We start from the raw sequence: 13,849 nt of genomic DNA on the forward strand, positions 1-13,849 counted from the left end.
CGTGGGTGACTGGTTTGTGTTTCCTCACAACGGCAGTGCTACTTGGACAAACAGTGACAGGCGAGCTCTGGTTGGTTCTGAGGATGGAGGTGACCTTTACCAAGTGATGGCCGCGCAGGCTCCTCATGCATGTCGGGGCAGCGGGCGGGGCGAGGGGGGGTCAGTGGAAATATTTGTTGATCATTTCTCCCATTGGCAGCAGCCCCGGCCCGTGTCCTGCAGCTCAATGCTAATTCTTGACCGCGCTGAGTCCCGTATGGCTAACCTTTCCACGGAGCCCAGGGTGCCGACGCTGACATGCTGCAGTTTACCATTTGTGATTTATTTAGGATAAATATGTCTCAGGTGGCATTTAATCCTTCATAAAACCAGTGTAGCCTGCAGTGTCAAACCAGCAATCACGTTGTATGCACAATGAAAAGAGCAGGCCTTTGCATAAAAAAATAAATGTACAGAGGTGTTCCTAGGCTCACAAGGATTGCCAGGGTTTCACCCAGCAATTGTATCCCGTAATTACCTCCAGAGCTGGGTTAATGTTACCTCTCTTTTCTCTCTCATTACACAACTATTGGAATGTAGGGGAATTTAAGAAGCACACACACAAACGTGTGCTCAGAATAATGAGGCGCGGGGGGGTCTACACGCACAGAGCATCTGTTGCAGCCTAGATCGTCCTTAAAGGAGGTGGCGGACTTGAACTTCCCTCGAGTTTTTTGCCCGAGTGTATGACAACTCGAAAGAAGCGAAAAGCAAAACCAATACAGTGTTTACTTGAAGATGAATCCAAAAGGGGCCACATTTATTTATATTACACTCCAGCCAGCTAAATGATCAAGCCCTGAGACTGCAGGCGAAGACAAAGTTAGCACGCAGACGGGGCTTAGAGGTTCATTTCTACAGCAAAAGTTGAGCGGTGCCTGCTATTGATGGGAAATGTCACAAAGCGAGATTGCTATCGAGACAAAAGAGGTTGAGCCCTGCATGCTTGTTCTACTGCCAGGTAAGTGATGCAGGCAGGAATCTTTCTAGAAGGCCTCAGCCCTCCCTGGAGAACAAGGGGGGAGCCATAGAGCCAAAACCCCACACCTCTGTTGGGCCTTGCTTTGTTTTGAAGAAGCAACTAACTGAGTCTGGGCTGGGCTGGAATCTACCATAGCAGCTCACTCGGTGCGCGCCAGGGGAAGGCCCGAGCCGGACCCTGAGTAAGCATAAGGGAGGCCGTACTCAGGGAGCTGTAGGAGGAAGGAGTCCCCAAGGTATATAAAACCGGGCTCAGAGGAGGAGGCAGCCACTGGGGCCTGACTAAGGGAGCGCGCGGGCCATGGGGAGGCTCGTGCTGAGCTGACTCTGACCCTGACCCCGACCCTTGGCAGTGGCGGCGTCCTGAGGTGCTGGGGTGAGGTGGGGAGAGGCAGGCAGGTGCTGGGGAGCCAGGCGGGAGTGGGAACAGAGGTCGGAGGCTCCGGGAGGCGCTGGCCCCACGGAGCCCTAGGGGACCGTGCTCAGACAGAAGTTCCGTCCAGCAGAGAACCTGGGGGACATTGAAGGTAAGCAGCTGTGGGCCTTTGCTCCATCATGGTCTAGAACACAACCAAGACTCCATGAAGGCCCAGCACTGTCTAAGGCCCCTACCCCTCTAAGGATGTGTTCCCGGGCCTCCGAGCACGGAGCCTGGGTGATGCTAGGATGCTCCCAGGGCGTCCGGTGCCCCCTGGGACGCGGGCATGCCTGTTGGCAGAGCGCCGGCATCCGAGTCTAACCTGGTCAGCGTTGGTTTGGGGAAGAGAATTGGGAGCCAAGACGGTCCTCCATTCCGCAAACCAAAACCAGAGCCATGCCCGCTGCTCTTCTCACCATTGAATGTTAGCCCTTAATTCAAGAGTGCGCAGCTCAGTTAACCCCCGCCCCCAGCCATGGAGAGCCCATTCGTTTTCTCCTCAAGGGTGATATCATTTTACATGGAGAGAAAAGTTAGTGCGGTGGCAGTGATAGGTTTCGGAAGCACCTTCTAATCAGGGATTGGTGATTCATGATTAGCTTCAGCGGGCGAGCCATCTGACATGTGAGGGGAAAAATTTGCAGCTGCCACTGCATGATGAGTTAATTTCCTGACGGGACTGACACTGAAAAGCCATTTGGAGACATGGCGGCGGCTGACAAGAAAACCTGGCGCTGCCTCAGAACTGTAGAGGAGCCAGCGGGGGGGGGGGGGGGCGGCCGGGCGGGCGGGAGGCCGGGGCTGGGGCTGGGGCCGGGCTGCGGGGAGGATGAGCCCCCTTCCCTGGCTACACCAGGATCTGGAACACAGCGTCTGCTCTGCTGCGCCCTGTGTCACAGGGACACCCAAGTGTGACGGTGTCTGACATCCCCTCGGAGCACCAGCCGCTCGGCAGTGTCCACAGTGGCGGCTCAGAATCTCAATCCTGAGATCCTTTCAATCAACGTAAGAAAATCTCCCCATGAAATGAATACTGTGGGAACTGAGGAGGGGAAGGCCATCCCACTGACCCTCGACCCCACTGACCTTCAACCCCATCCCTCTGACCCTCGACCCCACTGACCTTCAACTCCATCCCACTGACCCTCGACCCCACTGACCTTCAACCCCATCCCACTGACCCTCGACCCTACTGACCTTCAACCACATTCCACTGACCCTCAACCCCACTGACCTTCAACCCCATCCCACTGACCCTCAACCCCACTGACCTACCCCATTCCACTGACCCTCAACCCCACTGACCTTCAACCCCATCCCGCTGACCCTCGACCCTACTGACCTTCAACCCCATCCCACTGACCCTTGACCCCACTGACCTTCAACCCCATCCCGCTAACCCTCAACCCCATTCCACTGACCCTAAACCCCACTGACCTTCAACTCCATCCCACTGACCCTTGACCCCACTGACCTTCAACCCCATCCCACTGACCTCAACCCCATTGACCTTCAACCCCATCCCACTGACCCTCAGCCCCCACTGACCCTCAACCCCACTGGCCTTCAACCTAATTCCACTGACCCTCAACCCACTGACCTTCAACCCCATTCCACTGACCCTTGACCCCATTGACCTTCAACCCATCCCACTGACCTTCAACCCCATTTCACTGACCCTCAACCCCACTGACCTTCAACTTCATCCCACAGACCCTCGGCCCCATTGACCTTTGATCCCACTGAGCTTCAACCCCATCCCCACAACCCCTGGCCCACCCTCACTGCTGGGCTCCTGGGCCAGCAGCTCTGACTGCAGCCCAGCTGGGAGCCGAGGCTTCTGTTCATGCCCAGAAGGGAGACGCGGGAGAAAGTGTCGCTGGACATTTGTGTGTGGTGTTCTCAGTGTAAGAGCTTAGGGTTGGGCTTCATGGTCTCCCTGAGGAAGGGGTGCACGGCAAAGACTCTTTGCGTGGGATTCCAGCACCGCTCTCAGCGCCTGCCAGGGAATCTTCTGGTTGTCTACTGACGTGTGAGCGGGCACGCTGGGCTGTGCCACAGCACCCCAGTGGCCATGCTCCATCTTGGCTTTCTAGGTCCTGTGTCTGTGAGTCTTGGAAGCCGAGATACGGGAGGCTGCAGGGGGAACGGAAGCTTGAAGCAACGAGTCTTCTTCCTCCTGAGCTCCTGCCCCACCCAGGGCAGGCACAGGAACTTTCCAGAGTGGGAGACCCGAGGCCAGCATCCTTTGAGCCAGCCCATGGTCACAAAGGCCCATTGCCAGAATTAACTAACTCCATCCTAAGACCCATTTGCTTTCTCCATGGCCGGCATTCGCCATGCCTTTTAATAAAGTCTTTTGAAATGACCTAATGTGGCTGAGGCTGTGAGCATCGTGAGAAGACCCTTTGTAAGCAGAACGCGCGCGCACACACACACACACACACACACACACACACACACACACACACACGTGCCCGCGGCACTCGCCTGCCGCTGCTTGAAGAGAATGGGAAGCATCCCAGGTAAGAGCTGCAGCGTCACTGTATAAACGGGGCTTCAGGTTACGCGGAGGCGCTGGTGGGCATCTCCGGGGTCGCGAGGCCCATGGGGCTCCTCTGGGCGACCCTGGTCCCCGCGAGCTCGGAATGGCCAGATCCACATGCCACCCTCCATCAGAAGAAAGGCCACACGAGCCCTGACTTCCTAATGGTCCCAGCACAACTTCTTTAGCAGGAATGAAATGAACGCATGGTGAACATCATGTCTCTTGGTCAGACTGGTTCGATCCTGTTCTCTGTCCCTGTTCTCGCCGTTTTCCAGAACATTTCCTGGCAAGGAGTATCCTAGGACACACATCACGATCCACACCCCATCAAGTTCTCCGGTGGCCCTGTGAAACGCAGGAAGGCAACTTTCCCACCTTTCCCAGCAGCGGCTGACGGCCTTCTCCTCATTCATAATTATCCTGAGCTTAAGGGAAGCAGCAGAGTCCGTGCTGCCGGCACCAGGCTGTATTCCATTCCTGTTTTTATTTGCTTGTGTCACAATTCCTTTCTGGCCCCGAGGTCTGGGCCAGGGTGGGTTGTTGCACCTGCTCGCGGAGCTCTCATTGACATGCTGTGAAAGAAACCCGGTGCCGTGAAACCCTGGGCGGCCTTGAATGCCTGACTCATCCTGACTTGGTCTTCTCTGAAGAAAGGTCTGCGGCACTGGGCAGGGAGGAGCCCAGGGGGCCAAGCCAGCAATGCCACACCAGGCCGCCCTGGCTGCAGGAGGCCGGGCCACCAGAGGCCGGCAGGCGCCCCGTGGAGCAGGGACTCAGCTCTGCTCAGGCTTTGTGACTTCTTTTGTTTTAAGACCAGGACTCAGAGTCAGTACCTGACATTCTTGCTCATTGGCTGGTGCTGTCCACCTGAGCCTCGCCTCCAGTCCCAGGGTTGGTTAATTTTATGGGGGGCTTCATACCGTCACAGCCTGGGGAGCCCCCGCCGCAGCCCTCACGTAGCCATGGGCGCTGTCTTGTTAGAAAGTGACGCATGGGAGGCTCCAAGGAAAAACCGTCCAAGGGTCCAGGAGACCTGGCGCCCCTTCCCCAGCCCCCTGACCCGTGACACCTCAACACCTCTCGGTTCCCACCGACACCTGGTCAAAGACCACCAGGCAGTGGACATGCCCGCGTCTGCTACTACCCAGACAGCAAAAGAAAGGTCTCAAAAACTGAGGCCTACAGGAGGTGAGAACAAGGATGACAAGGTGGGGACAGTGGCGGCTGGTGAGGAGCAGTGAGCGAGCAGCACGGAGGAGGGGCTCGGTGGGCAGAGGGCCGTGGTGCCCAGACTCCTGCACTGAGTGCCTAGGTCCACCAGGGCAAGCGGCTCGCTGGACGGAAGTCTCGCCTCCACTTTTGCAGCCAGGTGTCTTGGATTCCTCAATCCAAAGGACAGCTGGAAGTGTGCTCATCTAGAGAAATCCAGACACAGCCAAGGATGAGGGAAGCATGGGCATGAATGGAACCTGGAGGACTCCACACCGCCCAGGGCACACTCCGACACCTGCCCCTCGCTCCAGCCTCCTTCCCTGCCTGTCTGATGGAGCCAGGTCAGTAAGCCCCATGCTTACTGACAGAGAAAGGGCTCTTCAGAGGGGGAGGGGACCTCCACACACAGACACGGACCTGACAGGCTGCCGCCTGACGGCTGGACAGCAAGGCTAGACGCAAGGCGTTCTCTGCTGCATAGGCCTGCTTTCAGCCATCAGCTGGGACCAAAGGCCAAACACACACATGGGTAGAATGATCACAAATAAGCGAGAGAAAAGGCCCGAAAGTCAGCAGAAACAAATTTAAGGACAGCTTCAAAAGTGCATTGAGATAGTAAGAAAGTACATGTTTCCATGAAATAATCGCATTGTGCGTTTCTAAAGAAAGCAGCTGACCACTGATGGCCTGCTCTTACCATTCTAGTTACTCAGCCTGTTGGGATCTGAAGATCATGGTTCAAAGCCAGTCCAGGCAGATAAATCTGTGAGATTCTTATCTCCAGTTAACCAGCAGCCAGAAGTAGAGCTGTGATCCAAGTTGTAGAGTGGTAGCCTTGAGCAAAAAAAAAAGCTAAGGACAGTGCCCATGTCCTGAGTGTAAGCCCAGGACCAGAACAAAAAAAAAAAAAAAGAGAGAACAAGAAAGTGTCCCAAGAAATAAAAAATACAATAGATCTCATTTTAAAAATTCAATTGAAGAGTTGGAAGACAACTAGAAAATAGGACCAAAGGCAAATAAAGATTCTTCTTTTTAAAATAAGATTAACGTATCAATGTAGGAGACCTGAAATTGACTAAAAGAAGGTTAATAAAGTAAAAAGTAAACAGAGCAAAAAATTATCAAAATACAAATAAAAGAAAATTGACTAGATAAGAATGTCTTTCCAAGTTTTAAAGACCTCAGTAAGTACCCCCAAAAGATCAATGCCTTGTAATATTAAAATTAATGAAGACTTGAACATGAGCTTTTAGCATCCCAAAATTTGTAACATAAAAAGCTTTCACGCAGAAAAATAAAAGAGGCCCCAGTGGCTAGCAAAAAGGCATTGGAGGCTAAAGGCATTACTAGATGCTGAAAAGCAGGATGACTATCAATATAAATTCTATATCCAGCTAACGTAACCATCAGTGTGACAATGGAAGGAAGGCTTGACTCTGAGGCCTGCCTCCCTTCTTTCCTTTCCTCAGAGACCTCAGGGCAGATGACAGGTTAGTCCTGGATTCCGCAACAGGACAGGAACATAACAGAAATGGAGAGAGTTGTGGTGGAGGTCATCAATAAGCAGAGGACCATAAGAAAGAACTGTGGCTTATAAACATGTTAGGAAGGTTTGGGTTGTTTGAGTGACAATATATTTTTAAAAATTCTAATCTGATAGTTTCATAGCAGACAAAAAACTAAGCAGGCATAGTAGTAAAAAAATAAATCTGAGTACACTGTAATCCTTGAACAGCGGGCAGTATTTACATAGCCATAATATTCAGACTGAGAATGAATTTGATTTAAAAAAACCCATCGTGTGATTGAGTGGGGAGGACAGGGAGGAGAGCGGTGCTGAGATGAAGACCGAATCCTGTCTGTCCATGAATAGGACAGACAGCCTCCCGACCTCAGAGCCAGCAGAGCACAGCCGCCATCCCTCACCTAGCCGAAGCCAGCGCCTCCGACATGAATGCTACAGACAGCATGCAGGGAGCGCGAATGGGGACACCTTCCTGTGGAAGGCTCCAGAAGCTGCCTGTTTGGGGGTGGAAAGAGGTCTGAGTGTCTGCTACTATGTAGTGAACCAAGAGCAAGACTTAGACCCCTGGTCTGGGTCACTGCAGGGCTGGGGCCAAAGCAGAAGAGAAGGCTTGCTGGTGACGGGCTGTGGGGAGGCAGGCCTCGGACACTCCCTGCTCCCTGGGCCAGAAGCCGAGGGGGGGTCCTCCCACCCTTAAGATTTACTATTATTGTTGTTGCTGTTCGTGGTGGTGGTGGTGGCGGTGGTGTGTGTGTGTGTATGTTGGTACAAGGGCTTGAATTCAGGGCTTTGCCTGCTTGCTTGGCTTTTTCACTCATAGCAGGTACTCTACCACTAGAACCATGTCTCCAGTCCAGCTAAGATTATAAGCATGAGCCACCGGGCTCTGTCCAACAGTATTAAAAAATAATCACTATACAAACACCCTGTAGGAAGTGAATTGTTCGATCCCTTCAGGAAAACAAAAAGCTTTGTTTCTTCTAAGAAACCAAGTAAATTGCCTGGCGCCGGTGGCTCACACCTGTAACCCTAACTACTCAGGAGGCTGAGATCTGAGGATCACGGTTCAAAGCCAGCCCAGGCAGGAAACTCCGTGAGACTCAGAAAACAGGAAGTGGTGCTGTGGCTCAAGTGGTAGAGCGCTCAGCTTGAGCTGAAGAGCTGAGGGACAGCGCCCAGGCCCAGAGTTCAAGCCCCACAACTGACAATCAAAAAGGAAGCAAGCAAATTGACTTGAGTCCCGTTTGTCATGCTTGGCTGAAGGCCGCTCTGCGGGGCTGCCCCGCTCCTCGGCCCGGGCAAGACCAGGGTGTTGGCACATCCGGAGACTGCCAGGTCACTGGCCCTGAGCAAGATCTCCAGACAGAGAGAGCCTGCAGTCCACAGTCTATGGAATGAAAGCACTCATACTCCTGTTTCTGATGTACGTGTTGAACACACACATACACACTCACGCCTTTTTTGGCTATTGGTAATTGAGTAAGTTACTTCAACTGGACTGATAATTCCTCCCGATTAGTGGTATAATAATCATCTTGGCCCTGTTTATCTGAGCAAGAGACTAAGTACATACTACTGTATACCAAAGAACTTTCATATAGTTAAGTCGTCAGAAACGGTCAGATGCCACCAACTCCCTACAGCTCAGGTAGCTCTGCTGACATGCTCTGCCATCTTGAGTCTATTTGTACAGCTCAATCTGAGGGGGAAGAAAGGCAGGAAATGAAAGGTCACCCATGGTCCGGCTGGGACGGTACGGGGAGGGTCCTGCCCAGGACCGCAGAGCTGCACTGACTGGAAATCCTCACGGGTCTCGAGATGGCGGCAGCTACACCCCTGGACAAATGGAGTCAGACTTCTGTCTTCTCAGGTTTCCTGAGTGTTCCTCCCTGTTTCATTTCCGGCGGTTGTAAGTAGGCACGTCTTCCTCTGGCAGAGAATTCTGGAACTAAGTGGAACTGCAGGCCTTTTCTGACTGGTCTTCAATGGCCAGCGGCCTCCTTGTTGCTCTCCACGCCTCTGATTGGGACCTGTGAGCCAGGACTGTGCAGCACCTGCTCCTGAACCAGCTCCAGGTGGTTTTCAGTGGTCCATGGGGGTGGGGGCAGTTAGGCATGAGGGGAGGAAAGAAGGCACCGGCTACCCCAGCACCAGTGGGGGCGAGGGACACTTTTTTCTCTTGGTATCACAGCTCGTATGAGACGTTTACTGGAATTGATCCGGTAAAAGCCTGGAAGAACTGGTCATCTGCTTGCTTTTCTCACCAACTCCATCCTGAGCCGCTGTTCATCGGAGCCACGTCCCCTCTGAGTGGCCGCCAAGCCAGCGCCGTGGGCGGGGCGGGGCGAGGGGGGGGGGGGCGGAGGATCAAGCTCAGAGCCTTGCTGGCCTGGACACGCGAGCCAGGCCCTCCCTCCGCCTAGCTTCTTAGCACTACGGTGGCAAATTTTTGGCATCTTAATTTCGACCGGTGCTGAAGGCGGAAGAGATGATTTCCTCACAGTGTACATTCTACTGGTAGAGGCCGGCGTGCCAGCCTTCCTGCCGCGTCAGCAGCAATGCCATCTGAAGTCAGCGTCCTAGATTTCCACCCCGGGTCCCGGGCCCCCTGCTGAGAGAGTTGGGAGGCAACTGCAACTGCCCTTCCACCAAGGCACGGTGGCCCGAGTGGGAATGGCACGGCCTCTCCCGGGAGCTAGAACCGGGTACGGACAGGGTCCCGAGGTGTGGCGCTCATCGTGAGTGTATGTGTGCCGAAGGCCTGCGGCGTGGCCTCGCCCCAATGACGGCCTGTGAAGACGGGCGTCTAGATCGTCTACCAGTGTTTGTCCCCCCCCCCCGCCCCCCCCCCCCCCACACTAACTCAGCTGAAGTAGCTGAGCCGTCCACCAGCGAGTCCCACCGTCGCCACCGTGCTTGGGAGGGAAGCGCAGGGTCGCGCAGACCTGGCACTGCCCCGTCCTGCTGATTCGAGATTCAAATCTCAGCTACGCTACTTGCTACATCTCACGACCACCACCGGCTCACGTTCCGACACTGTGTCTACACCGCAGCCGCAGCTTGCGCCTCCTCTTCAGACAGTCCAGAACTACCTTAGAGCCACGCGGCCTCCCATGCACGCTGAACCGCGCTCCCACCGCGCGGCTTCTCTAAGCAACCATTGGTCCCTCAGGCTTGCTGCGCTGGGGCCAGCGGATCTGAGCGCTCGAGCCAAGGGCTCCGGCTCAAGATGCAGCCGCGGAAGCGGCAGCGGGCACCTGCAGACCTAGCCAGGCTCACACACCCCACGCCAAACTCACCGCACCCAGACACTTTCTGCCTTACTCAAGCTGTATACTTGCTGCTCTGGAACTTTCTAGAAAAGCCAATTCCTACTTCACATTCAGGTCTCTGCCCCAGGATTGCCTTAACCCTCATATAAAGTCGCTCCTTCACTTGTCAGTGCCGGGAAGTCGCTTCCTGTTGCTCCCTGACTGTGTCACCATCAAAGCCTCTGGGCAGTGGGCCTCAGGCTGAGCGGAAACACGTGGCCAGGCCCACCAGAAGATTTGGCTGGGAGAGGCTTGGAGATCGTCGTGAGTTACGCCAGGCAGAAGTGGAGACATAGAAAAAAAGCCCCAGAAACCTCCGTGCTTAGTGACCCACTGGGGATCCGGGCACGGATTGGAGGGCTGCGCCGTGCCACGGAGAGCTGCCTGCATTCTTCCACCACCTTGCCTTGGCATCCTCCCCAACTGCCTCACGCCACGGAGCCAACAGAGCCTTTCACACTTGCGGAAGTGCCCGTGTGCACACGCATGCATGTATCAGTGTGAGCTCTTTTCTAAACTGACAAAAAGAAAATTCTCTAGAATTCAGTTATCACCTCACTAAGAAAGAAACTGACTCTAGTGGAAGGAGATGTTGCCAGAAAGCAGTCTGGGGGAAGGAGGTCCCGTGGCGGTTTTGTAAGCGGTTTGAGAGAAGACAGAGCCCGTCTCCCGCCTCTCCAGGCCGCGTGGAGCTGACCACTCTCGGTGGCCACGCGAGGAGAGTGCTGTCCACGTGTGCAGACAGCACAGGCCGGAATCATCCTTAGTGTCATCGAGTTCCGCAGAGCTGCTTTCTTCTGTAGCAGTCCCTTTAATTTCCAGAACTTTCCTACTAATCATTTCCCCCTCGCTAATGACCCTCAGCGTCCACAAATGACCTGCCTCCGTCAGTGCTCATTTCACATCTCGCGTGCTCTCACCCCTCCCCCTTGGATTTCCCATTTTTCAATCCACAAAGCGGACTTCATTCTGTTGAATTTCAGCTCCTTCTTCCTGTCTTCGATGCCTATTACCCACTGCAAAGGTCATTTTGAGTGTAATTCAGATTAAATTACTTTACTTTCTAATCGCCGGATTTCTTCTCTGTCTGTGGCCCTCCGGCCCTGCGTGACCGCCCCACCCACCCCCATCCAGATTCCACCCTTCATCGGCACCACAGCTCTCCACGGGACAGGGGAAGATGACCCCTGGATCTGCTCTTTTAAAGGCTGTGTGTGCTTGTGCCTCTCCTGGAGAAGTGAGCCCACCACCCGCTCCCTGCCCACACCCAGAGTTGTATCAAGGATCACGGCCAGGCCAAAGCCTAAACTCAGCAATGGTGTCTCAGCAACACGCACAGAGTGGATGAGGTGCAGCGAGACAGCCGCAGCCCGCCACGCCCCGAGGAGTGTGCGTGCGGCTGTGGGCGTGTGTGAGCACGCCTCGTGTGCACAGGTGTGTGACCCTTGTGGAGGGGTGAGTGGGTGTGCAGACTCATGCAGGCACGTGGGTGCCTGGGCCTGCATGTATGACCTGTGCGTGTGCAGCTGTGTGCCAATGCAGATGTGAGTCCATACACGTGAGCCCGTGCATGCATGTGCACATGAGCGCATGCATGTGTGAGGGGGTGAATCCACACACACGAACCTGCATGCGTGTCTGTGCGAGCACGCAAGCATGAGTATATTGTGAACCTGTGTAGGTGTGAGTATACATATGTACATGTGTAAGGATCTGCACACATGAGTGTGCACAGGAGTGAACCCCTGTGATCATGAGTCTGCCTGCGGTTGCGCTCTGAGTGTGCACAAGTGAGAATATGCGTGCGGGAATAAGAGTGATGGTACGTGAGCTGCCTCAGTGTCTCAGCCCCAGCCTTCCTTCACCTCTGGCTCTGGCTCTTTCCAGAAGGCTGGAGTGGAAGCCTGTTGCCAGGTGTGGGATGCAGCGTTTGTCAGGGGGCAGCGTGCTGGCCAGGGGGCGCGGGGGCACGGGGGTGCTGGCCAAGGGTCACGGGGGTGCTGGCCAAGGGTCACGGGGGTGCTGGCCAGGGGGCGCGGGGGCGCTGGCCAGGGAGCACGGGGGCGCTGGCCAGGGGGCGCGGGGGCGCTGGCCAGGGGGCGCGGGGGTGCAGGCCAAGGGTCACGGGGGTGCAGGCCAAGGGTCGCAGGGGCACTGGCCAGGGGTCGCGGGGGCCAGGGAGCGCAGGGGTGCTGGCCAAGGGTTGTGGGGGCGCTGGCCAGGGGGCACGGGCGCGCTGGCCAGGGGTCGCGGGGGCGCTGGGCCTCCTGGGAGGCTTTGCTACATGCGGCTGGGTGCCGAGGAGGCTGAGGAGGCCCGAGACCTGGCCAGGGCCTCGGTGCCCAGACAGGCAGAGGCCGCCCACTGGGGGCTGACGGCAGCCTCGGGCAGCAGAGCCCTCAGTTGGGCCTGGGACCTCTGTTACTCACTGTAGTAACAGTTCTGGAAGGTTCTCTATTGCTTCAGTCTCTGCATACAGCCCTCCTGCTGGAAAGCCTGAATGACCAAGCGTTCCTGAATCAGCTGAGGTGGAAGCAGTCACGTTTAAATTGAAGCAGCAAGTAGGGAGGGCCTGGAGAGAGGGGCAGGGCTCGGCCTCCTCCCTCCCCCCCCCGCCCCCTCCCTCAGTCCCCTCCCTCCCCGCCCCTCTCTCTTTCCGCCTCAAACTGACGGGTTTCACGGACAAATCATCTCTTTCAGTGGCACCTTTTGTGAGCGCAGGTAAAATAATGAAATAAATAGGACTCAGGGCCCTGGGCCAGTGTGGCTGCGTGGGTGACCTGAAGTGACATCTGCGTGGGCAACCTGAAGTGCCATCATTAGCTGCCTGCGCCGAGCCCGGTCTGCCTCCCAGGCCGCGGGCTGGCGGCAGCCGCTCTCCTGACTCCACAGCCAGCCCTGCGCCGTCTAATGAGTGCCACGCTCTCACGCAGTAATGACGGCGCCGGCTGAGTTACTTGGCCGCCGAGGTGGAGTCGAGCCGGCCCGACCTCCGCGCGGCTTGCACCATTTCTGATGCTCCTGCCCACCACGCGCCGCGCAGTCAGACCCGGCCACCCTGCCCTGCTGCAGGGCGCCAGCACGAGGTTAGTTTAGGGGATCAGATCAAGGCAGTGCCGCCCTCTGTTCACGCATGGGGCTGGGCGGCCAGGAACCATGCGGGCCAGCCGCGCTCACCGGTCCACTCGGTGTCAGGGCCATGCAAGACCCTTTGGCGAAGCCCCTCAGGCTGCCCAGCCCCTGCCCTGCCAACCCTGCCTTGGCTGCTTCATGCCCATTACCAAGCACCTTTGGAACCTGCCGGCACTGCCTGCCCTGGGCGCTGTGTGGGTTCTGCACTGGCGTCCTGGGCCGGGCGCCTGCAGTGTCTCAGGGCTGCCGGGGGGGGGGGGGGCACTCCAGGGCCTCAGTTACATCCTGAGCATCCAGAGCAGCAGCAGGGGCCCAGGCAGGGCAGAGGCCTGGAAATCACGGATGTGCAGCAGGCCGGGGCACGGCCACAATGAGGAGAGAGGCAGCAGACCCCAAACCTTGGGCAAGGCTCTGGGCCTTCCACCTCTGCGTGGATCAGGCTGGAAGCGCCGTGGCAGGGCTGGTGGCAGTCCCCCTCTGCCCCTGGGGATTAGGGCTGCCCCTCGGGTTTGCAAGGGCTAAGGCAAAACATTGGCCAACTTGGGCTTTCCAGGCCACACCTGGCACCAGCGGTGGGTCCTCGCGCAGAGCTTGGTGTGTGTGTGTGTGGGGGGGAACCTTCAGAGGAGGCCTGGGTGCTACCGGCCGCTCCCACCCCAGATCTGTCTCCATAACTCGCTCCA

Source organism: Dipodomys spectabilis, unplaced genomic scaffold (genome assembly GCF_019054845.1).
Source record: "Dipodomys spectabilis isolate Male_0828 unplaced genomic scaffold, ASM1905484v1 ptg000169l, whole genome shotgun sequence".
NCBI classification, from domain to species: Eukaryota; Metazoa; Chordata; class Mammalia; order Rodentia; family Heteromyidae; genus Dipodomys; species Dipodomys spectabilis.